Consider the following 26,014-nt stretch of genomic DNA (forward strand, 5'->3'; position numbering starts at 1 on the left):
TGGAAATAGAAAGAGGATGGGGGGAAAAAAAAAAAAAAAAATTTACATTTTCTGTAGCTAATAGTATTCAAAAGGAAGCATCAGTAGAATTATTAACTACTACTCATCTTCTAAGTACAAGTTGACCTGTTCTCACCATAGACTGTGCTAATATTAATTATTAAAGACAGAAAAGGGATCACTAGAATGTAAAAGGCTTGAGACTGTGTTCAGTAAAGTATATAATAATGACTATCAAAATAAACTTTAGCAAATATTCATGTCAATTTTTTTTTTACTTACCACAGGGGCACTTAGATCTTGGATATACTGCTGAGAGCTGCAGAGAAGTTTGTTTATAGATCAGTATATGATCATTAAAGTTTGTTCTGTGTTTGAATCTGACAAAATAATTCATTAAGTATAAACTTACTACCCTGAGGCTATCCCCCAATCAACAAATGTTCTGTGATGTCAGAAGCTGTACAGATGTACTAGGCTATGTACATGCCAAGCTGCGTGCACTTGCAGTGGTAGTCTGACATCCTCATATGCAATTCTTTTTGGCTTTGATGTAACCAGAGTCCACAGTGGTTTCAGATGTTCTTTGGATGAGATGTTATTACTTTTCTCTTGAAAATATTTTACGTGTTATTTTTGAAAGGGATTATTATTACAAGGAAAGTAACAAACAGCTGTAGTGAAGATGAAGGTTTACATTGACTACATGACTACTTTGATAACAACTCTTTGCATTTTCCGAACTTTTGCTTTAAATTATGTAGTCAAATTATTAATAGCCTTTTAATATAATCAGAATTGATATTCAGATGTAGAGGACAGGTGAAAGAAAAGATTTAGTCCCTGTTTGGATAATGTCCAAATTTGAAAGGAATATAACTTGGCAATTAATTGTGAATTGATTTTAATTTTTTTAAGCTTTCAAAATACCTTTAGAGATTTTTGATTATTGTGAAATGTTTTCTATCATCAACACTGTTGCAGAAATTTAGAAGCATTTAGAAGTATTTAGAAGTAGGATAGTCTGGCACACCTACCAAGATCAAAGGACTGCAAAATCATTTTATTGCACAGGATTCTTCATGTTAGTCAAGCTACTATTTTCTTTCAGTTATCTTAAACTGTATAATGTTTTATTAAACAGTTAATTTCTGTTTCTCAGTGACGAAGTTTCAAGCATGATTAGTGCCATACATTTTCATTTTATCATTGACAAAACATCCTTTGTGAATCTAAGATCTTGGGAACTACAGATATGGATATTTTTTTTCTATTTTTAGTATCAATAACTTTGTTTCTGCAATAGATCATGTAATTTTTTTTATTTTTTTTTTTTCAGAAATATCTAGCTTTACTGACTATTCATTGCGTATCAAAATTTTGGTGTAACTAAAAACCATAAGCTACACAGCATATAATCCACAAAGCCTGGTGGCAACACTCTGAGGGTAGTTGAGAGAAGAGGAACAGAGACTACTTTCTGTTACTGAGCTAGGTGGCAGCTTCCTTGGATCTGAATCAGTGATAAATTCCCTAAATGACTGTGACAGCAAAGAATGTTTGCTGAAAGCTGCTTCATTCTCCAAACCAGTCTGAAGAAGGGTTTTGGAGGAAATACTGGGTCGTGAATATGTTCGAGAAAAAATTCATCTTAAACTTCCTCTAGGAAAGACAAAATACCCATAGGCAAGACTTCCACATTGATTTATTATGCTGCTCACTTCTACTTAGCTAATTTTTTTCCTATGTAGTTGTTTCCTATTAAATGTAAAAGGAAGGAAACACTGAGGTAGGAGGAAGCAAGGAAGGTGACATGAAGACACATTCATATGGGATAAACATGTTCTGTGTTTCAATGCATTGGAGTCATACGCATGCTGACTTATTCCTTTCAGATGGTATGTGAGAGTCATGCTTTCATGTTATAAGGAAGCAGCCTGATCTCTTATGCAGCACCCACCACAGAATTCCAGCCGTGGGGATGTGTACATTGGAACCCTAAACTCTGGTGTTCTTGGACAGTTATGAAAAGGAAGAAAACACTTGCAGAACAGATGACCTTTCCATTCTGGGGCATGCATGCAGAGTAAAGGGATAATACGGGGGGGGGGGGGGGGGGGGAAGGCAAACAAACAAACAAACAAAAAACCAAACACCACAAAAAGTGCTCTTGCTTGTGGAGGCATCTCAGTGACAAAATTATGAGGGATTTTACATCTGTCTTGTGTACTGATGTCAGTAGGTAGAAGTGCTGTCCAATTATCTGACAAAGACAGAAAAAATGAACAGCCATAAATAAAATACTAAAAGTACGTAAGAACTCGGGAGGAAAACTTCTGCATAAATGAGCATATTGCTTTCAAATAGTGTGAATGAAAAAAAAGCATCATGAGGGAGAAACTTCAGCCAGAATACAGATTTTGCAAAGTGGTAAGCATTGTCAAGTCCTTTAATGCAGAGGTCACGTCGAGTATGTTTGTACCATTCAGGAAAGAACAGAAATCACATATAACAGACTTAAGACATGTAAGATCAAAGTATATTTGTGACTGTGGCTGGGTGACCTTTGTAATCAATTATGGGAAACATAAGATAATTTATGATAATAATAAGATAATTGATTATAATTCTATGGTGTCTGTGCTGTAACCTATGAATATCAAGGTAGTTGATATGAATTTCGTTCCACGTGATTCTGCTGAGGAAATGAAGCAATGAAACTCCTATCTAAATGTGTACACTTACACTAAGTCTCTTTTCTCTTGCTTCATATATGACATGGTACCCAGGTGTGTTTCCTATCCCTTGAGCCTGACTCTGAACACAGATTGTCCCAGATGTTATTTGGGGAGAGATTTTTTGTGAAGACTAGCTGTCTTTTTGGGATGGAAAAGAAGGCCCATGAACTGAAACATCACAGAACTGATTTGTTCCATAGATTTGGCATAACGTCTGAGAGATATAAAATCACTAGTTTTACATGTTTGACTTATTAAATATATCTTTCTGGGTACCAGTCACTGAGTGAGAGACATAGTCTATTCAGCACTCAACTAATACATATCTATGTTTGTTAAGACTAGGGAGACCTGCATCTTTTAAATTCTTGTTACCTTATATCTTGTTAAACTATTTTCTTTAAAACAAATGTAAGCATATATCTATAGCTTGAAATTTAGAGCTTTCTCTAGTTTGAAATTTAGAGATGCACAGACACATACACATGTACATTTAATACTTTTTTATTGTCAACAATTATTACTTTTATTGTCAAGAGTTCTACTTAGAGGTACAGCCCTTCTTATGTATCATTCTGGGTTCACAGATGTCTGATAATTTGGACAAGGTCAGAAACAAACTTTTGAGGCCAGGAACAAGTCACTACAGTATTCAAGGTATAACGATTGCAACTTTTCTTAACCTGTTATGACTTCTAATAAGATTGAATTAATCAAATGCATTCAGTGCTGAATATTAAATGATGAAACATTTTTTATGTTAAATGTCTTAAATAATTCAGATAATATAGGTATGGATTTCATGCAAATGTACTATTCATTGACAGCGTGTCCTAACAAAGTAATGGGCTAGATCCTTATTCCTTACATCTTGAGTGATCACCCATTTCTTTGTAGTCCTATTCATTTCAATGGGATAACAGACAGAATGATACACTTCTCAGTGCAAATAGAACTACCAACATAAAATTTTATGTGTCTGAGACAATGTATATGGAAGTTGATTAGAATGAACATGATTTCAATTAATAAAACTTTTGAGACTTGCTACTGCCTCACTACTCTCTAACTATGAAACAGAAACTTAAGAAAAATGCTCACATATATTGACACACTAATAAAGAAAAAAAATAATTTGTAGCTATAGAATCCATTTTAGAAACATACACATATTCACCAGAATAAATATTTTTGCATACAGACCCATAATTTTTGTTGATATTATAACTTTCAGACCTAATTGGTTTAATGTTTTTAAGTTGCAAATTTTTAAAATTTCTTAGTGAAAGAATTTTGGGATGCAATGAATTTATGTATGTTTTACAATAGATAGAACCTTCATTTTAAGTTTTTGAAATAAAGAACATATTATCCAATAAAAGAACTTAAATCATTAAAGCAGAATGTAATAATTTACTCAATTTTAATACATAGTCTTAAATGAAAATATTTCCAATTAAATGTTTTGAATTAATTTGTTAAAAATAGCTAGAACTTTAAGTGTCTCATCATCAATAATTTGGCTAGGATTCTTTATAAGACCGATAAAAGGAGACACACTTCCGATTCTTGTGGCGATCTCATTGATTATTACATTTTATCAATAAAATACCTTTGTTTAATATACAATTTTAAGTCTGTTTAAGTCTGTAAGAAAAGCTTCCATGTTGTGTTGTTAATTTGTAATTTTGCACCATTATTTAATATTTCAGCTTGATAATACTATTCCCTGACTATCTTTGGCTTCTGATCAGGCAGACTATATAGTTGCGTTGACTATGCACCAGATTCTTATCTGTAAAATGGAAGACTTATTTTAAACATTGAATATTTTTATTTATTTATTTATATAAACTATGGAACTAGTTATATAATATCATCAGTCTCGAAACTTTGTCATTTGCTGAGATGGAAATAATGAACAGAAAACTTTAAGTATTGGAAAATGAAGAAAATGTGTTATTGAAATGCATGCTTTCACACCACAGTCCAAATGTGGCATTGCAAAGAAGATAAAGAACATGCTTGTTGAGGTTGGGGTCAGTAGATAGATTATATGATAGATCTCATAGCTGTAGATTACATATCATTACATACAAATTACAGCCAGGCTTTAAGAGTGGAGTGCAAGACCAAGCACAAGCAATAGTGGTAAATGCCCCTTTAATGATAATATAGCGGTGTTTACAGAGATAACAGTGCAGTACAAAGTTTATCAGCAATCATTTCTGACCACCTATAAAATAAGCTGCCAACTTCATTCTGAAGAAAAGGGCAAACTGCACAACTCATCAGGGTTAGCTACAGTCTTACATACCAAGACCAGAGGCAGCTCCATGTATGTTGTTAAATTACAGTCTACACTGGGGCTGCTTTATATCAACAAAATGAGAGATGCCTGTAAGAAGTTAATTGGTCTTTCTACAGAAGATGCCTGTTTTCTTTAGTTTCATAACACATCCTTTCTGTTAACATACATTTTTTTTGATAACCTGTTCATTTCTGGGTCATATTTTTTTTAGCTAACTTGTTTATCTGTGGACTACTGAAATTATCAGCCTTTTAAGACATGTTGCAAGACATGGACTGATGTTTTTCCAAATATGCTTCAATATAGCCTTAATACATTTTTGTTTACATTCTTACTTTAACATTTCTGAATTTCTCAGGAGGCCTTTAAACTCAAGTTATATAGCAATAGGAAAAGAGAAAAGAAACATACATGGTTTTATATGTATGTGTATAGATATATGATGTGGTGTATGTCTTTCTAGTTAAAACTGTAATATCTAATTACAGCCATGTTAATGGTAGTTAAACTGCTTGCTTAAACTTATATAATTCTCTTAAGGCTACACCAAAACTCTTTAACATACTCTGAATAGAGTTTCAGTTTAAACATACTAAAATCTAGCATTTATTTTCATACCTTCCATATTCTTACTAATCCACAAGTTATGGAGATGTATATAATCCTAAGGAATTTAACACTGCGCACAAACTGTATGGAAATTAAACCTAATATAATATCTGTCAGGGCTAAGAAGCTTTCAACCACTTTGTGTCAGACCAATGTTTCAATACCCTGCTCTGATACCCAGTTAGGGTTTTGAAATACCTTATTTCGGTAATTCACTTTACAATGTGGCACCAGAAAGAGTTTCACTAGTGGAACTAGAGAGGTAATGAATTGGGGGTTGTGAAAAAGGTTGAAGAAATCTAAATCTTAATACAATACAAGATTTTGGAAAAGAGGACAGAATGAGGGCAAGAATCAACAGCGATCAGTTATTTACAAACGGTGTTTACCCCTGTGTTTTGCTGATGAGGGATACCAATTAAACTCAGACACCAGAGTGAAAAGAGTAGGCAGTGATTTTACTGGTGATAACCAATGTAAAAGAGTAATACAGAAAACATGCAGTAAGAAAAGGCAGAATAGTGCACTTAAAGCAACAAACAGGAAAATACAGTGTAATACATCAAAGCATTACTACACAAGAGAGACAGTAGTGATTAAGAAAGATCCATCACCACTTGCATATGTTACCATCACCCAGCCCCACAGTGGCTGGGCAGCCCCGGTCACAGCGAGGATTTGGAGAGCCTGTCCTGGCAAGTGGGAAATCCTACGCAGGGCGTCCACCCATAGCTGAGGCTTCCAAAGTCGCTGTGAGTGGGTCCAGACTTATATACCAGAGATCGACAAGCCAGAATAGCTGGCACCTTTGTTTTGAGTGGAAATTTTCTGTTTTCGTTCTCCTGTTGAATTCCACCCAAAGCCTGGCCAGGGCTCAGGGGGGGAGACCAAGGAAGTTTCTAACAAGGCCAAATATGTGGGTTCTCAGCCCTGAACAAGGCTAAACAAGGGAAGTTGGATACATTCTCTCAGCATTTCGTCCTCACTACTGATTATATTCTAGGCCGCATCTTTCACTAGCGAGCTTACATACTTTGTTAATGATTCCAGACTGAGTTAGCAGCTTCGGCTTGGGGCCTGTTGTTCAGGCTTCAGTATTTCAATGCTTCAGCACTTTTTACCTCAGCTTAAGTGGATTGTTATAACTTAGTACAATACCTACTAGCACAATGGTTATCAGTTATAGAATATACAGGATTCATCTATAGGTCAACTCTGGCTTGGGCTGGTTGTCCAAGCCTTAGCACTTCACCCTGGCTAGTGCTGTATTTGTATACATGTTCCTCTGATTGCATCCTGGTCTGTATGTCGCATTTAGGCTGCTTTGCATTTTTCACAGCACAAGTAGGACTAATGGTAAATCTGACAGTTTGACTCATCCCAAAGAAATCTCACCTTTGAGAAAACCTGTGGAGCATAAGACACCTGGTCCCAGGATGACAGAGACACAGAAAATATAATTTTGGACACTGATTTGAGGAGAAAAATTTGTACTTCTAAGGTCATATCCACTGTTTCAGGCTTTCTCTGCATAAAAGCAACAGTTACCTTTCTGTCATCAATATTCATAAAGCTACTTTCATAAAGATTATTGTAAAATACTATCACTACTTCTAACAAAGCATCTGATTTTGGATTAGAATTCTGAAACAAAGAACACATCTGTAAACAAAACAATGAATTTCACTCATATTCACTGCGCTAAATTTAGAAGCCCAAAAAAGGTCTTTAATACCCACTTTCAAAACATATCTAAATTATTTCCGTTATCAGTGAGCAGACTATTTTTCTCAGAAACATGGAAGATGAAAGTTCATCTTAAATGTTACTATCCTTGAGTTATAGCTTTCCCAAAAATGATGTAGGTGTTTAAAACTTTATGATTAATGCCATTTCTTGTATCAGAAGACCAGTCTGTGGAGATAGATCTACAAAGCACATCACAGGAGGACAATGTAATCACAGTAAAATATGACTTTTTATATTCAAGTCTCCAGCCTTTTACAGATTCCTTGAAGGTGTATACAATTCTCCATTGCTTAGCTTCAAAGCTGTAGGTCTTCTCTGTGTGACTCCACTGGAAAGCAACAAAAACAAATGCCTTAGAAAATTTGGTAGACAAACACTGCTCTGTTCTATCTTACTAGTTTCAATAGATACTAAAAGAAATAATTTCAAGCCTAAAGAACTTTTAGTGTCTCAAGAGTAAATTGGCAAAGTCTTTTTGGAGCTGATATGTTTCTTAAACTGCATTATTTTCTTTCATATATTCATTTTTGATTCCTTTAATTTCTTGGCAAAAGGACTGCATTAATTTGTTTCAGGGTTGTTATGTTTTGAGAATCTAAAGCCTTTACTGCTGTGTTTAACCTGCAATCACTGCTACATTTCTTCCTCGAAGAAAAGAAATAGTTGTTGGATCTGTTCTGTGTTTGGATCTAAACAAACACTATATGGGAGTTTAATCAAATATTTAAACATTTATGTCAATAGTCTATGCATGGATAGCTTACAATGTTTACTACATACATTCTGTGTTGACATTTATGCTTCAAGTAAACTCCAGCAATAATAATTTGTCTTTGTATTACATCGTAGGCTCTGTGGGTGTTGGGTCATCTGAACTAAAACTGTTCTTTGGTTTTGCTTGAATATGTAAGTAGTTGCTTCCTAAGTGCATCAATTCTTTTTCTTGGACCCAGATTTCATATGCAAATTAAAATTCAGTGCTGTTAACTTTTGCCTTTGTGAAAGCATCATTTCCAGTCAACTCATTTAATATAATATTTACTGGAATAAAACTAGAAAAGGTACATAAACACAGCCAAGTAAACCACAAATATTATTCCAGGAAATGTTTACCTAACTTTTTTGTGTTCAGTGCATCTATTCTTCTCACAAGGACAAAATTTATATTTCCACAAAGGTACAGAAATATCAGTGATACTCTGTGATTTACTTACACTGATTTCTGCAGGTCTATTTTCTCTCACCCATTCCACAGCATTTCTGAGTCTCTATTTTTACACATAACATGACTCCTTCTTTTTTGTTCACATATTTTATCCTTCAGTGAAACTCTGCAGGAGTTAATACAGCTTAGTTCCGCATTTAGTAAAATCTAGTCTTTAATTTTTTTTATTTGCCTGATAGAAATATTAGGGACATTGTTTTAAATATATGCATTTACCAGGGAACTGAAGCGACTTTAATCTTCCTCTTATCACTGCCTTTTGTGTTTCTGGTCCAGTTTGATTTTTTGCCTTCGCAAATGATGTGGGAATTGGATTGCTTATCTGGGATTTTGGGATTCCACCTACTTCTATTGAGATAGGAACTCCAGCTGTCTGCCTGCTGCCCAGAAAACCCAGACAAACTGCCAGCACACAAGTGCATCTCCCATTCAGCAGCTCTGAGCTATCCAGAACATACTCTGCACACACTGACCATCTGCTCCCTCATTTCATGGTCAGATTTGCAGTGGACATCAAGGAAAGACAACGGGTGTTACAGCTTTGTCCAGGATAAATACAAGGGCAACGGTGCTGTGCACAGTATACTATTGGTCTTACTGTATGTGGATCCATGTAAATCAGCAGCCTCTCCTGTTCCTTTGAGGCTGTTCAAGAAAAAATTTTATGCCTATTTGCCATAGGTTACTCATTTTGTCAAAGTTCTTTTGATCCTTTCTGTCTTTAATCTGTTCATCTTATCAACATTGGAAAACCACTGCCTTTACACAGGGAGAGCGTAGTGTTCCAGATAAAAAATGAGTGGGATTTGGACAAAAATCAGACAAATCTGAAAATCTGTGCCTCCAAATATGACCAGCTGCTGTCTCTTTTGCAAGGCTTCTGAACTTAATTATGTCTTTTTAAAGTTGCTTGCGTTCTGTCTCTGGGAATATGTAGATTTGTCTCAGACTTCACAGGTTTGAGAATTTATCAGATATTCCTAAACACAGAAAGGGTCTAGAAATTAGTCATGTTTCCAGCTATATTTCCTCAGCTGGCATTTTCACAGTATATCCATCAGCTTGCATTTCTCACCAAAATGCTGATACACCTCCCAGTTTCTTCTAAATAACAGAGAAAGGGAGAAGAAAGTAGTGAACATGTTATCAAGATATGTATACAATAAAACTGTAGTGTAATGCAATGCAGTAACAGTAAGAACATTTGTCAAGTATTTGGCTGCAGCCTTGTTGTCTGCTCAAATGCATTTAAAATTATTTCTCTCCCTTCCCTGAAGGAATGCTTTACCTCCCTCACTCTATACATGTAGGCTATACTAAGCAGAGGGACACCATCCCTCTTGTTTCTCTTGCCAAAAAAAAAAATTAAATGGTGGGTGAAAGTAGGGAAAGAAAGCAAACACAAACCTTACCATGGTTCTCTAGATTAGGAATATTCTCACTTCTTCAGATCAGATGAGCTGAGCTAGTTATACCATGCTGCTTAGAGCCTTTTGTCATGTCTCTATTTCTCAGGACATTGACTCAGATTCACCAATTGCCAGGTCAGGATTAAGGTGAAATAACACCAGGTATTCTTTAATTCACAAAACTCAGCTTTTGTATTCTCACAACAGATATTGGCATGAAACTTCATCAGTAAGCCTTGCAACCTCTGCAACAAGTGGCAAAACTTGTAACATACACCAACAAATCTCAAATCTTACAACACATACCGACAAACTGCGAAACTTATATCACACACTGACAAGCTGTAAATCTTATAAAACACGCTGACAGCCTTGCTGCATATGCAGGGATATAGGGATAGAGAATGGGAGAGAAAAGTAAAGATAGTGAAAAAATATCCCGATCCAATATCAGGGAAGGTTCTTAAATGATCCCAGGAGTGAAATTAAGACACAAACGAGGTCAGATGCTGTACAACCTTGTAAACTTGATTTTCTATAACAATTTGTTATAGTGATAGGACATAGAGAAAAAGAAAGGGAAAGTCAGAATCCCTAAGCAAGAAAACAATAGAGATGTAGCAGGATTAATTACCACCACCACGAATCCAGTGATGTACCCTTGGCTCTATCTCAGTACAGGTGGTGGTGCTCCAAGCTCCAAGCTCCACCAAAGTCCCAGCTCTGAGGAAGAGAACACGAGTATAAGTGTACAAGAGTACAAGAGTTAACAAGTATCCCAAGAGAGGAGTACGCAGTCCTTTTATTGGCCCAGTCCCCACCATTTCTCTGAAAAGTCCATTCATTTCCACGGAGCTCATTGTAATATGTGCCACCCTGTGGTCCTCCATGCGTGCATGCCCAGGTGTTCATGATGAACCTCATCCAGCTTGCGTGCAGGTGCATCTTGGTAGGCACTGCCAAGGATGTTGTTTTAGCTTCGGGCAGATGTGGTTTCGACAGGGAGGATTGAATGTACTCCTTCACAGCAACGGGCTGCTGAGGCCAGGAAGTGATAGTGGTGCAGCAGCAATGTTAAGACAGAGTCCAACACAGTCCCTTACAGAAAGAGAAAGAAAAAGAGAGCGAGAGCAAAAAAGAAAGAGACCAAAAAAGAGGAAGATTTCACCAGTCCTGTTTTCAGCATTGGTCCAGCCAGCCTAGTGGTCCAGTTCCAGAGGGGTGCACCATCCAGGGCTTTGATTCATGTCCTTTTATAATTCCTTGCCCCTACTCCAGGCAGGCACTTGGACTCATTGGCTAATTAAGCAATATGTGCAATCTATGCTTGTAGAATTCTCTGCTTTGGTGCATGCATCATGGAAGAGACTTCTCTATTGGTAAACTACGAAGTTGCTCAGGATAAGGAAATTCAGCCTCAGAAAAGTGCACCAATGAACTTTTTTCATGATGGAAAAGTTTTCATGATGTATTTGCCAAGAAGAAAGGTCAAACAATGGTCATACTTGCAGGCAGAGGGGAGTAACTCCCCAATGATCCTCAAGCCCACTGACCCGTTTCCAGAAAAATCTGAAGGTATCAACTACGCATGCACCAAAGTAAAGAGAATTAGAGAAGCATAAACTGTGTGTGGTGCCAACTTAGTCAATGAGTCCAATTCCCCACTTGAAGGAGGGGTAAGGAATTATAAGAGGACATGAATCAAAGCCCCAGTTGGCTGTGCCCCTATGGAACTAGATCCCTAGGCTGGATGGATCAATACTGGAACCTGGACTGGTGAAACCTTTCATTTTTGACTCTCTCACTCTCTTTTTCCTCTCTTTCTCCTCTATTCACTCCCATTCTTATTCTGTATCCCCACATATAAGAAAAAGCTTGTCAGGACCTGTCTTCCATTTGTTGGGGCATGTCTCTGCTTGTGGGGGTATGTTAATAATATCTGCTGCTAGTCAGCATATGTATTAAGGTTTGTGGCTTTTCAGTGTATGTTATAAAGTTTATTGCTTGTTGCACAGGTTGTAAGACTTACTGACAAAGTTTCATGCCAATATCTGTTGTGACTAAATAAAAAGTGGGTTTTGTGAATTGAAGAATCCTTGGTGTCATTTTACCTTAATTCTGACCCAAGAATCGGCAAATCTGTGTTGTCATCCTGAGAAATTGGGTCGTGACACAACTCCATCAAATCTCTTATTGGACACTCAGATGTATTATACAATTGAAGTGAAAGACTCTTCTTAGATGTACATGCTGTGGTTTGAGTACAACAATATAATCTTGACAAGAAAGATGTGTCCTTTGATTATAAAAGCAAATATACTGTATATTTAAGGGTGTGTGTATAAATAATTACACCAAGATGGGTGAGAGTGTTGATCTGCTCGAGGGTAGGGAGGCTCTGCAGAGAGACCTGGACAGGCTGGAGCCATGGGCTGAGGCCAACTGGAGGAGTTTCAATAAGGCCAAATGCTGGGGGCTGCCCTTGGGCCACAACAACCCCCAGTAGCGCTACAGGCTTGGGGAGGAGTGGCTGGAGAGCTGCCAGTCAGAGAGGGACCTGGGGGTGTTGACTGATAGCTGGCTGAACAGGAGCCAGCAGTGTGCCCAGGTGGCCAAGAAGGCCAATGGCATCCTGGCTTGTGTCAGCAATAGCGTGGCCAGCAGGGACAGGGAAAGGATCTGACCCCTGTCCTCGGCACTGGTGAGGCCGCACCTCGATTCCTGTGCTCAGTTCTGGGCCCCTCACCACAAAAAGGACATTGAATGACTCGAGCTCTTGTCCAAAGAAGGGCAACGAAGCTGTTGAAGGCTCTGGAGCACAGGTCGTACGGGGAGCGGCTGAGGGAACTGGGGGTGTTTAGTCTGGAGAAGAGGAGGCTGAGGGGAGACCTCATCGCCCTCTACAGCTACCTGAAAGGAGGGTGCAGAGAGCTGGGGATGGGTCTCTTTAACAAAATAACAAACAATAGGACAGGAGGGAATGGCCTCAAGTTGTGCCAGGGAAGATTTAGACTAGATATTAGGAAGCATTTTTTACAGAAAGGGTTGTTAGGTGTTGGAATGGGCTGCCCAGGGAGGTGGTGGAGTCCCCATCCCTGGAGGTGTTTAAGAGTCGGGTCGACATAGCACTGAGGGATATGGTGTAATTTGGGAACTGTCAGTGTTAGGTTAATGGTTGGACTGGATGATCTTCAAGGTCTTTTCCAACCTAGATAATTCTGTGATTCTGTGCAAAATGTATATTTTTACAGTGAAGAAAGTAGTATATATCTCTCCCTGACGTTCCTCTGAAAAAGATGTACTATTATAAATTAACTATATTATGTATTATACATTGTTTATAAAGCATGCTATATATATAATATAATGTATTATTTAATAAAATACATATATCACATGTATAGATATAAAAGTTCAATCACAACTGTCACGTCCCACTCAGACGAGGGGGACAAGTGACTCAGATTCGCAAATCCCCAATTGGAGCGGACAACAAGTCTCCAAGTTCAAGCATTTACCAACTACCTACAATGTACAATGTACAACACACGATAATTGGCTAAGTACAGAGCAGGTTGTGGTGAACAATATAATATGCCTTGCATTTCTTAATGGAAAAAGGAAAAGAGGGAGATAGAGGGAATGGGGGAATACAGATCACGGGTCTGGGTTCCTGCGCTAATCCCGCCAGTGAGGGTTCCAGGAGGCGGCCGTCTTTTTTGCTGGCATCCGTCTTCTTCACTTCACTGCTCTCTCCATACAGCCGGTTACGGGGGGGTGGGGGGGTGAGCAGAGGGACACAGGGAGAGGAGCAGAGAGAGAGAGAGAGCACTTTCTTCTCCCCTTTGATTTATACCCACTTTCCTTGGGTCCGTCCCCTAGGTCGACCCACAGACCTACATATCCCATGTACAGGGAGGGGTAAGGTGTTTCATGGGGTGATGTAATTAGCATGATCATGACAGCCCTCGTTAGCATATTGAGGGATGTTAACTTTAATATGCATTTCGTGGATAATGAAGCAAAGTTCATTCACACATGGCCCTTGAAATTTGCCCGGGTGCCCCAGAGCAGAGCCGTCCTGTCTCCACAGGGCTCTCTCCCCCAGCTACGTTGTGCAGCGTTATCAGCTTCGGCCTCCATAGAATGCACCCTGTGACTCAGAGTTTTGTTTTGAGAGTGTTTGAGGCATTTCTTCAATCAGCCTCAACTTTTGCTTTCCCAGGCTGTTTGTCTTAGTTTCTCACAGGCCTGGTTTCTCGACTCTCACAACAACCCACCCGTTTAAACATTTTTGTTAAGAGTTGTTCTACTGCAAGACAGTAAAGGACAATTTTACCATCACAATTATCCAAACTACTTGGATACAGTAGGATGCTTTCATATTTCATCTATGGTTTGCAAGAATAAGCCTTTCTTTTCAACTTAGTAAACAGTAGTCTTATGAAAAAAAACATTTTAAAAAAATTATTTAAGAAAGGCAGCTTCCATGCCTCAGAATATCAGCTGGAAAACTACTGTGTCCCTTAAAAAATATATTTCCAACAAGTACAGTGTCATCTGATACACAGATTTCCTGAGAAAAAAACCCTCACATTAGTTAAGATAATAATTATATTGATGCAATAATGGAGTTTTTAGCCGCTCCCCCAGAAAATTGTGTTGCTTTACTTATCAAAACCCACAAGCTTAAATACTTTATATGGCCCTGCTATTACTGGCAATTTTTATGTAACTGAGAAGACAGTCTTTCCTTGTTGCATCATTTATTTAAGTGTTAATAGGAAACGATTTTGTGATCACTGAGATTTTGGAACTAATATTAAACTAAGGCAACTGCCTGAGGACTGGTATGAATTACAATACTTAGTATAATTTAATTTGAAAAAAAAACAAGGCAGAATTAAACAAAATAGTTTTAGTTGCATCACTTCATATCTCACTGGCTACATAAAAGGAATCTAACTCAAATTAATTGATCATAATTCATTATAATAGGTACATAGGAAAGTCAGATTTTTTTACCTTTTCATTTTCATGGTAACATAGAATCAAAGAATCACAGAATGATTTGGGTTGGAAAGGACCTTAAAGATCATTTAGTTCCAACCCCCCTGTCATGGGCAGGAACACCTTCCACTACACCAGGTTTCTCAAAAGCGCTATCCAAGCTGGCCTTCAACACTTCCAGGAAGGACACATACACAGCTTCCCTGGGCAACCTGTTCCAGTGTCTCACCACCCTCATAATAAAAAATTTCTTCCTTCTATCCAATTTAAATCTATCCTCTTTCAGTTTAAAACCATTAGCCCTCGTCCTACCAGCCCTACACTTCCTGATAAAGAGTCCCCAACATTATTGTAGGCCCCCTTTGGGCACTGGAAGGCTTCTATAACGTCTCCCTGGTGACTTCTCCAGGATGAACAACCCCAACTTCTTGTCATAAGGGAGGTGCTCCAACCCCCTGATCATTTTTGTGGCCTTCCTTTGGACCTACTTGAGCAGATCCCTGTCCTTCTTATATTGAGGGTCTCAGAGCTGGACACAGAAATCCAGGTGGGGTCTCACAAGAGCAGAGTAGAGGGGAAGAATCACCTCCCTCTGCCTGCTGACCACACTTCTCTTGATGTAGCCTTGGATACGGTTGACTTTCTGGGCTGCGAACACACATTGCTGCCTCATAGTCCATTTTCCATCCACCAATATCCCCAAGTCCTTCTGTGCAAGGCTGCTCTCAGTCCAGCCATCGTCCAGACTATATTTGTGCATGGGATTGCTCTGACTCATGTGCAGGACCTTGCACTTGGCCTTGTTAAACTTCATGAGATTTACATGGGCCCACCTTTCAAGCCTGTCAAGGTCCCTCTGGATGGCATCTCTTCCCTCCAGCATGTTGACCTCACCACACAGCTTGGTGTCACTGGAAAAGTTGCGCAGAAAGCACTCAATCCCACTGTCCATATTGCCATCAAAGATGTTAAACAGCACCTTTCCCAGTACAAAGACTCATGAGGAATGCCCTTTGTCACTTCTTACCACTTGCACAACGAGCCATTGTCTGTAAATCTTTGAGTGCTACCATCCAGTCAATTTCTTATCCACTGAGCAGTCCATCCATCTGTGAGAGACTGAAATGTCACATGACTGTCTGAAAGCTTGCTTGTGTCTGTGCAAACCTCCAAGAGAAGCTGCTGCAGCCTGTGGATTGGTCTGGGGGATGCTGCCCAGAGAAGCGGGAGTGTATTGAAGGATGCACCCCCCACACTTCCTTTCAGTTGCATTGTCCAGACTCTTTAGAAAAGCCTCAAAGTGACAGAGGTGTGCTGAGCTGGCCCCATCCTGTAGCCATTTGTGGCTCTATGTGTAGGCCAGACCCTGTGCATGCATTGCTAATAACTAACAAGAGGCAAACCTTCCTGCCCTGAAGACGGATGCAGCAAAACCTGTGGGACCAGAGGATAAAAACTAAAGGTGAGCAGATATGCTGATCAGCTGGTACGATGAACTTAAAAAGGCAGCAGAAAATCTTGCTCTTGGTGCATCTACTATCAAAGCCAGATCCGTGTTCACCCACCACCGAAGAACTGAAGACTGAGGACCAACAGGACGTCACTGGATCCATGGTGGTCACTATTCTTGCAGCCCTATCCCGCATCCTTGCTTTATTTCTGCCTTTTCCTTCCATTCTGTCCTATCACTACCCCTCTTCACTTTTTAATAATAAAAACCTGTTTTGGGTATACATCATTTGATCTCACTTGTGTCTTAATCTCGCTCTTGGGATCATATAGAAACCTCCCGGACATTGGATCGGGACACCATCAGATCCATGTCTCTCCAATTTAGAGACAAGGGTGTTGTGCAGGACAGTATCAAAAGCTTTGCACAAGTCCAGGAAGATTACATCAGTTGTTCTTCCCTTATCCACCAACACTGTAAACCTGTCATAGAAAGCCACCAAATTCATCATGCATGATTTGCCCTTAATGAAGCCACAGTGGCTGTCACCAATCTCTTCCTTATTTTCCATGTGCCCTAGCATAGTTTCCAGGAGGATCTGCTCTGTGATCTTGCTGGGCACAGAGGTGAGACTGACTGGCCTGTAGTTCTCTCAATCTTTTTGTCATTTTAAAAAATGGGCATTATGTTTCCCCTTTTCCAGTTAGCTTGCAACTTTACTGGACTGTCACTACTTCTGAAATACGATGGATAGTGTCTTAGACACTTCATCTGCCAGTTTCCTCAGGACCCACGTATGCCTCTCATCAGTTCCCATGGACTTGTGCACCTTCAGGTCTCAAACTTGTTCTTCATTCTCTTAGTCCCTGCCTTTGCCTTCTGCATCTTGGATGGTGTGACTGGAGTCCCTGCCAGTGAAGACTAAGTGTCAGCTAGGATAGAGTTAAGTTTCCCCAGCAGGGGGAAGGGATCTCCAGGCGGGTTATTCATACCATGCTGACATCAGGTCAGGCGTGGCAGCATGGGAAGCTTTCCTTTGTGGCTTTGGCTGCGAGAAGCACGGGGTTGTCTGTATCCATTGCAGTATTTCTCTGTACATCTTTTGTCTTGTTTTCTGTTATTACTTTTTATTGTTGTTATCATTGCTACTGTTGTTGTTCAGATTGTTTATTACACTGTTGTATTAAATTTCTTCTTATTTTAACCCGGGGTTTGTGCCCTACTTGTGTTTGAGGGTGTGGGAGGGACAACGGCAACGTGGTCTCCGGTACTGGCAGGGCCTAAATCAACACAACTGAGACAAAGTTCATTGAATATCTAATCCTTCTCTACATTCTAGGTCACCATGTCTCCTATTTCTTTCCAGAGAAGGCCCATATTTCCCTTAGTGTTCCTTCTATCACCAACATACCTATAGAAGCTTTTCTTTTTGCCCTTGACATACCTGGCCAGATTTAATTCTATCAGGGTTTTGGCCCTCCTGACCTGATCCCTGGATGCTGGGAGAGCTTCCCTGTTTTCCTCTCAGGCTATCTGTCCTTGCTTCCACCCTCTATAGGCTTCCTTTTCATACTGTAATTCTCTGTATAACATCAAAGAATCTTGTCAATCTGACAACCAAGAGAAGAAATAATATGTTACATAATGCCAGTGATAATAGGTTTCCAAGAAGTACATAAAGCTTTAGGTATTTACCAAAAGATTCACAGAGATGGAAGAAAGAAGTAATGTAAAAGAAAAAACTGAAGTTCACCTTTTCTATTACAATTTGCAAAAAATCAAAATTGGCTGATTAAAACAAACAGGTATACAGTTTAAAAATGAAGTTTTTTGAAAGTTCCACATATTTGGTCTCACACTGGTAGGAATACAAGAACCCCTTTATAGTTAAGATGTCACTAAAAAATGATGTAACAGGAAAATCCAGATAATATCTATAAGTGGTAGTTCAGTGATATACAGAAGTTGTGTGTGCTGATTTTGATGCAACAAAGCAACAATATGCATTTTATAATATTTTAAGATACAAAAATCCTCATCCAAATTATAAAAATATGTAATAAATAATAATTTTTAAAATCTTACAAGCATAACACTCCTTTTTTTCAAAAAACTTTGGATAAGAGAAATATTCTGATACTTTCCCTTACATAGTACACTATGAGTTGCGAGAAGAGTGAGCAGGGAATAAGACAGACTAATTTATTAGGGACCTCCACCTTTGTATGTTTTTTTTCATATAATCTTTTTAAAATAACTTGAATGCACAAATACATTGAAATGTCTTAAAGACTGGCTCTAGACTAATAGAGCCAGCAGTGCCACCTTTAAAGCAAGTAACAACAAATGATAGAAACAGAGGAAACAAAGATAGCAAGCCCTACAACAATTAATATTTCTTCTTTATGATGAGTTTAGAGACTTTAAAATAACTGAACTTTAACTGTTTAACAACTGGCTCATTTTCATAACATTGAGTGACCAATTCTCTATGGTCTACTAATTTTTGAGCTGAAGTTAGATGCCTAAATATCAGCAGTTTACCCAAAATTCCTACCATATATTGGGCAGAAAAATGCACCAGGTGATGGTGATCCATCTGCTCCTAAGAACAGCACCTGAAACAGGTCAGGTTAACTCAGGTCACAGCTAGATGTCTAAACTTCAGATGTAAAGCAGGGTAAATCAGGTGATTATTGGCATCTATTTCTAATGTTACTTCAATTTAGAAAAAAATTAGTTTTGCAGAAAAATGTCTAATTTAATTTTGTAGGAAAATTTAGTTTTGTAGAAAAGTTTTACCAATGAAATGGAAAGCCTGAGAGGAAACCAAAATGAGTAGAGTAAGAAAGGAAACCCTGACAGAAATACAGATTACATCTCTAAAACATGGTTTTCATAATCATAGAAGCTTAATTTTTAAAAATAATATTTAGGAACTATAGAGAATGTGAAGGATTGAACAGTTTGCTGTGAAGAACTGAAATAATAATCTGTTTTAAACTAAATGATACGATAGAAAAAAGCAGGATAGCTACATCCCTGAGATAAAAAATAGTAGTTATAGGAAATGACATTGTAGGCGTTAAAATAGGCAAACAAGAGTATTTAAAACGATAAGCTGGTGATTAAGATGAGTTTGAAAGTTATGCGTGCAAAATGGAAAAAAATAAGATACTTTGGTAGTAATGTGACAATGAAAGATTGAATAATAAATAAAATGATCAGTAGATATAATTAAAAAAAACAACAACACAACAAACAAAAAACCACAAGTTTTGTAAACCTAATATTGATGATACTAATATATAGGAAGTCACAAGCTACCCCTCATTTCATAGAAAAAAATACTTGGGATATGATCACACTCATGGTTGAGGCAGTTTCTGCTCTAGTAAACTACACAGGAAGGAAATGATATTTCAATATCAGAACATGGTCATTGTCATTGCCCAAGTTATTTACAAGGGAATTATGAGTTTTCTTTTCACAGGTTGTCAATTTTTCTGGAAACTTGGCCTTATTATAGTTCTTGCTGTGACAGAAACACAAATTATAACTGTTCCCCTTGCTGGCCTGGTCAAATTATAATATGAATGACTAGACCTTGTCACCTAGATGCTGCTCTGAAACATTAGATATTATTCTTTTTCAATCTCTCCTTAAACATTGTGATGTTGCTATATGAGGCATTAAATCCTGTAAACTGGATGTAGGGGAGAGAAGAAAGTGTCAGCAAATTTTTAGGCCTTTGTCCTCTTAGCTCAGACTATGCGGTGTGCATGGCGGGGAGCTGGGGACTGTCTGGTTTGAGTTAAATTTCAGAAACTCTGTGATGAGAATTAGCAAGCAGATTTGGGGCATAAGGAAGACAGTTTATGCAATGCTTTTGAAAGTCTGATAAATATGTGAAATGTTTTAGGATTAATGAGGTAAACATAGTTGATGAATAAGAGGTAAAATTAAGGAAAGTTGCAAGTTCTCTTGGAACACATATGCTTTTCAATCGTGAATGTTGCCAAATACTTAACTTGACAAGCACAAGTAGAATTACTGTAATGATGTGAAAGCCAAACAAGAGAAAGGACATTATTTTTTTCAAGGCTTGAATTTCAAGCAAATATGTTGCATAAAGTTGGAAGTGTGTCTACAGTATTTTTATGGTATTCACTGATATTTTAAGAAATATTAATTTATATGGTCTACTAAATTCAGTATAATTGGGGGTTTATTTTTATTATTTCTTTATAGCAATAAACTTTAACATGGAATTGTACTTTAGATATTTATAGTTTTATAATTTATTTATTTTTTCCTCTGTGAATAACAATTTAGAAGATGACATTATTTTTGAAATTCAGTCAAAATCATTTAACCTTTTCTGTGTTATAAAAACATGCTTTGTACATCAGAACATTTAAAAATAACATAAATCTCCAAACCCTTTTAGGTTTGAAATAAATCTGTAATGATTTTATGTGCCATTTCAAATTTATAATGCTTTTAACCAAAGACTGTGTAATTTGCTTAGAAATTGAACTAACAAAGTTCTGACTGTTTGCAAATCATGAGTTGAGACTTTTGCAAATCATGGGTTGAGACAGTGATACAAAAACATGTATTCTCTGATGAGTCTGACTGTACAAATATTACCTTATTTAATTTTTCACCCAGGAAAATCTGTAACAGCAAGAGCTTGTGATTCTTTTTTTCTATAAAACTTGTATGTGAATATTTTTAAATATAATTTGAGGGCATTCTGACATAAACAAAGAAATGTCTCTGATTTCCCTAGCTAAGAGTTTAGTTTTATTTTGAGTCCCAAAGAAAACTTCCACTCATGCATTTTACAAACATCCAAATCTGTCTTAATCTTTCAACATTCACTACAAATCCTGTGATCTATATAGTATTTTGTTCTGCCCACTTCATACAGCTCAGAAAATGGTAGAATCAAGTTCTTAATGACTTAGGAACTGCTGTCCTACCACAGGGGAAACTCATGTTGGTGTGAGCCTACAGAACTGGCTCCTTCATCAGCTGCTTCCCAGCTATCCATGGAGTACACGAGGTGTCTCATTCTGAATTATTTCACATAGACATGCCTACCATTCCCTGAGAACAGACATTTGGAGAAAGAAAATGCAGTGTTGAGGTAATTGGAAAAAAACCAAAACCAAACAAACAACCAAAACACCCTTGCCCTGCATGCCCCCCATGTTGTTCTCTGAAGGAGAACAGGACACCCTAACTGCCGGGTAATTTTCAGTGTTGAAATCAGACTAATGTGGTGTAGCTTGTTTTCACCACACAGAACCACTGGTGAGCTCTCATGTGTTCAAATGGAGTCTTTTGGTTTATTCCTCATTCAGGAATGGCATGGCCTCAGGTTTTTCACACTCTGGAGATGTCGTGAAGGGAATGTGATATCACTTAACCACTGTAGATCACAATCTTGAATTACCTCATTAATATTTCACTTTATACATTTTTTTTTTTTACATTATCCTTAAACATAGTACCTATAATGTTTCTGAATTTGCAAGATCAGAAGTATAGTGCTGATTGACTGTGAAAGCAGTCTGTAGTATGCTTTCTGTTTGATACAGAGTATTTTATTGCTAACAATAAATCAAACCAAAGCTAACTTATCACAGAACTGCATAGAACAGCCATGGTTCTTGTAGGTCTTGGATGCTACAGAGCTATTGTTAATATCATTGCTAGTACCACAGGGCATTACTATCACAACCTATATGACCTGCTATGATAGTAGAAGAACAATAATGATGATAAATATTACAGAATTTATATTTCTGGAAATTTAAAGCCAAAAAATTTAAATTTCTATTTTCTGGAAAATTCAGTACATTGATATGTATTCATAAATTAACTCCATAAATCAATTTCTCGTTATTGACAGTATTAAGTGAAACCACAGAAATACAGCTTTCAAAAAAAAGATTGTAAATTGTCAAGATCAAGGTAACAGTTATTAAATATTCTAGGTAGAAAACGAAACAAAGACTTTAGAGCAAATATTGAACTTTAACTGTCTTCAGAGATTTGATAATGCTTACAAATCAGCACTGGTGATCTATATCTAGACTACATGTTTATCTTCTGTGTAGGTTTTTAAATTCACTGATGTTCTCATGTTATCCTCCTACCCTCCCCCCTCCTCTCTTTCCCTCCCTTTTCTTGCTTTTCTTTCCATGTTTGGGACATTAACGCTGACTGGTGTCATTTGGCACCCAAACTTGGTATATAATTAATTAGAAGTTAAATTGTTCTTTCCGTATTCATATACAATTGGGCCACACCAATTTTCTCACCCTGAGAAGGCAGTCATGTGGTAGGTCTACAAATGACTGGATTGCCTCTGCTGGTTTTACATTACCAAATATCTGCACATCTTGAGATGCAACCTCTGTTGAGTTACCAGGAGTCTGGAAGCAATGTCTCTATTTCAGGAGGCATTGATATACAAATCAGCTTTCTTCTACCACCAGGTTTCATTTTCAAAGAGAGAAAAAGAAAAGAAAATCTGAATGATCAGAGTTTAAATTGTATTTTGACAGCCAAAAGGACATTGGTTTTACTCTTAGAAAACTTAAGGATGTTTTGCAGCTACTCATTCGATTCATGCATATCTGCAGTGCAAATCAAGCCATACCTAGGACATGTTTCTTGCAGAGCTGGGTTGTTTCCTTTGTTAGCTCAAGTCTATCATGTGTCTCCCCTGAACTGTCCACTTTCAGATGGTTACAGGCAAATACACTGAGATTTACACATGACTGGGGAAGTGAATGTGACTTCAGCACTAGCCTCCAAGTGAACAACCACTTCATCAGATCTTCCACGTTTTAGAAATTTTTTGGTTAGTATTTCCAAACTGTGCTATCTTAATACTAGGATACAGCCTTATTCTCACTGGTATGATATCCATGGGCATAAAAAAAAAAATATTTTTGACTTTTTCTACTCCATTACACAATGAGTTGAGACCAAAGAATTTCTCCTCTTCTTTCCTAGCAAAATGCATGTATTTTTATTTTGCAGAATGTATTTATGTAGAAATGATGACATTAAATAGCCACCACAAGAACCTTTTTCTTTCCCCATTCCATGTATTTCACCCTTATGGTAAACATTTACTGTTTTTTGAGGCTTTCACCAAGTAACATAAATAGTTCTGCACCAGATGTTTTCTGTGTTCAGTTCTGTAATCTACATCCATACAGGCAGTATTCTCTGCTCGTTAAGTGGTTTAACAACCCTAAAGCACTGCTGTAGTAGAGAGTGGATAAGGGAGTGAAGCAGATTAATTCCTTCCTGATCTGATACGTTTTACCGCAAAGGACTGTGCTAAAGCTTCTCGTATGGCAATCTGAGCACCAGAGGAAAATGTAATGCACATTCAACTTCTTAACCAGTCACCTGTTTTTACTTGTGACCTCTCTGCATTACCTGTATTTTAAATCCTAGAAGACAGTAACTTGGTTACTGTGCCAAGCATACCTGTATTCAGAATGTTTAGTTATTATGTATCTTGAGATGCACATGAATGTCATGAGCACTGTCAGAGCTCTGAGACCAAAACATCTCATGAATGTTAGTAAACTCTTATGACCAACTCACAAATGCAGTTTTTAATGCAAAATGAGACATTCCCAAGGGTAGACCCCAAATAATTAAGAATTAGCAAATTTCCTTTTCTTTATTTCTGGAAAAGAAGGATAAGCCTGTGAGTTATATATACACAGACATAAATAGATGTGTACATATTATATGTATATATTTATATAAAAATAATAATAGAATCATAGAATCATAAAATGGTTTGAGTTGGAAGGGACCTTAAAGATCATCTAGTTCCAATCCCCCTGCCATGTGCAGGGACACTTTTCATTAAATCAGGTTGCTCAAAGTCTCATCCAACCTGGCCTTGAATCCTAATGCTAATAGTGAGAAGCACTGAAACATATTTGAAAGAAATAAGGTTCTTTATTCCTTCTTTGCATTCTGCATCATACAGTATGTTCTGGTCCTCAGTTGCAAGTCACAGTGTACCAAACTGATTTTCTTTGTTCTGTCCATAGAATTCAAATAACTGCTATGATCTGCGTGTGTATTATGAACTTCAACTCAATTGCTAAAAGATTGTTATGTCTTCAGTGAAACCATAGCAAGTTTCTATAAATCTCTATCTCCTATGTAGCTGATGTTTCTCAGTCTGAACTGAATCTTGCTGGGAGATTTCTGATCATTTTAATTCAAAGTTCAAGTTGAATTCATGAGATGTAAAGCTGAGACAATAGAAATGGCTATATATTAAATAGATCATTCACACTATTTTTAAAAAAATGAATTATCTTATTATATCTTCCTTTCAACATGAAAACTGAGACCTTAACATTGGTCATGTTCAATAATTAATCTTAAGTAACTTTCAATTTCTAGAATAGCTCTTTTGATGAAATAGTTTTCTGAATACCAATTTTTGGCAATAAAGGAATCTGAACACATTATCAACAATTAGGAGCATAGTATAGAAACAAACTGCTTAAAACATAAGTTCAGTGTTTATGGCTGCAGGAGCAATGGAATACTCCCAATCAGAAGGTTGTAAAGGTTTTTTACCCGTGCTTACCTGCACCATGCACACTAAAACATTATGGTGTTGGTATATTGGGAAGCTGCTAGAACTCCATAGTAGCTGTTTACCTCACGAGCAGGCATACTGATAGTTTAAATCATGCACTACAATAAGGTAATACTGTACAACAAACAGAATTCTGCTTACTACCGCTTACACTATTTACTACAGTGTAGCTAAACATTAAAACTCCCAGTTTATTCGGTAATAATATTGTGAATAAATGGACCACACACCTGTTATATTCTGGAAAGCGTTTGGAACCTACCAAATCTGAGCCTAAAACGAAAAACGAACAAACAAAAAAAAACCACCTAAAAAACCCAAATGCATGATCACCCTGAAAACCTCCCTCCTCCTCAAAACCCACACAAAATCGAAGTTCACAACTCCTATGGGCCTCTTTTCTACACGTCTATTTCTCTGCTCTGTTCCCAAATTCCCCTCAGCCCTGTTCTGTCTAAATCACTGAAAACGCACAAACGAAAATTGATGTAAGCCTTCTCTGAAACATTTCTATTTAATGCTAAAGTCTGTTCAGAGATTGTTCAAGTTCAGTGCACCTATAATTTTGTCCTTTTGCTTCTGATTCTTCTGTGATAGTATCTAAAATTTGAATAACAACAAAAATATTTTAAATATTATCAATGTGCTGCAATTCAGCATTGATCCTTATCACTTTAATATTTGATTTTTTTGTTTAAAAGCAAACCCACAGCAATGAAAACTTATTTTCATCTTGAGATCAAAAGAACAATAGCACCACCACAATTTGTTATTGAACTATACCGAAAGAAGTAAAATAACCTACAGTAAGAGTGTCCAGAGTAGGAAACTTTCTTAGACCTTAGTTC

This window comes from Athene noctua, chromosome 1, assembly GCF_965140245.1.
Source record: "Athene noctua chromosome 1, bAthNoc1.hap1.1, whole genome shotgun sequence".
NCBI lineage: Eukaryota > Metazoa > Chordata > Aves > Strigiformes > Strigidae > Athene > Athene noctua.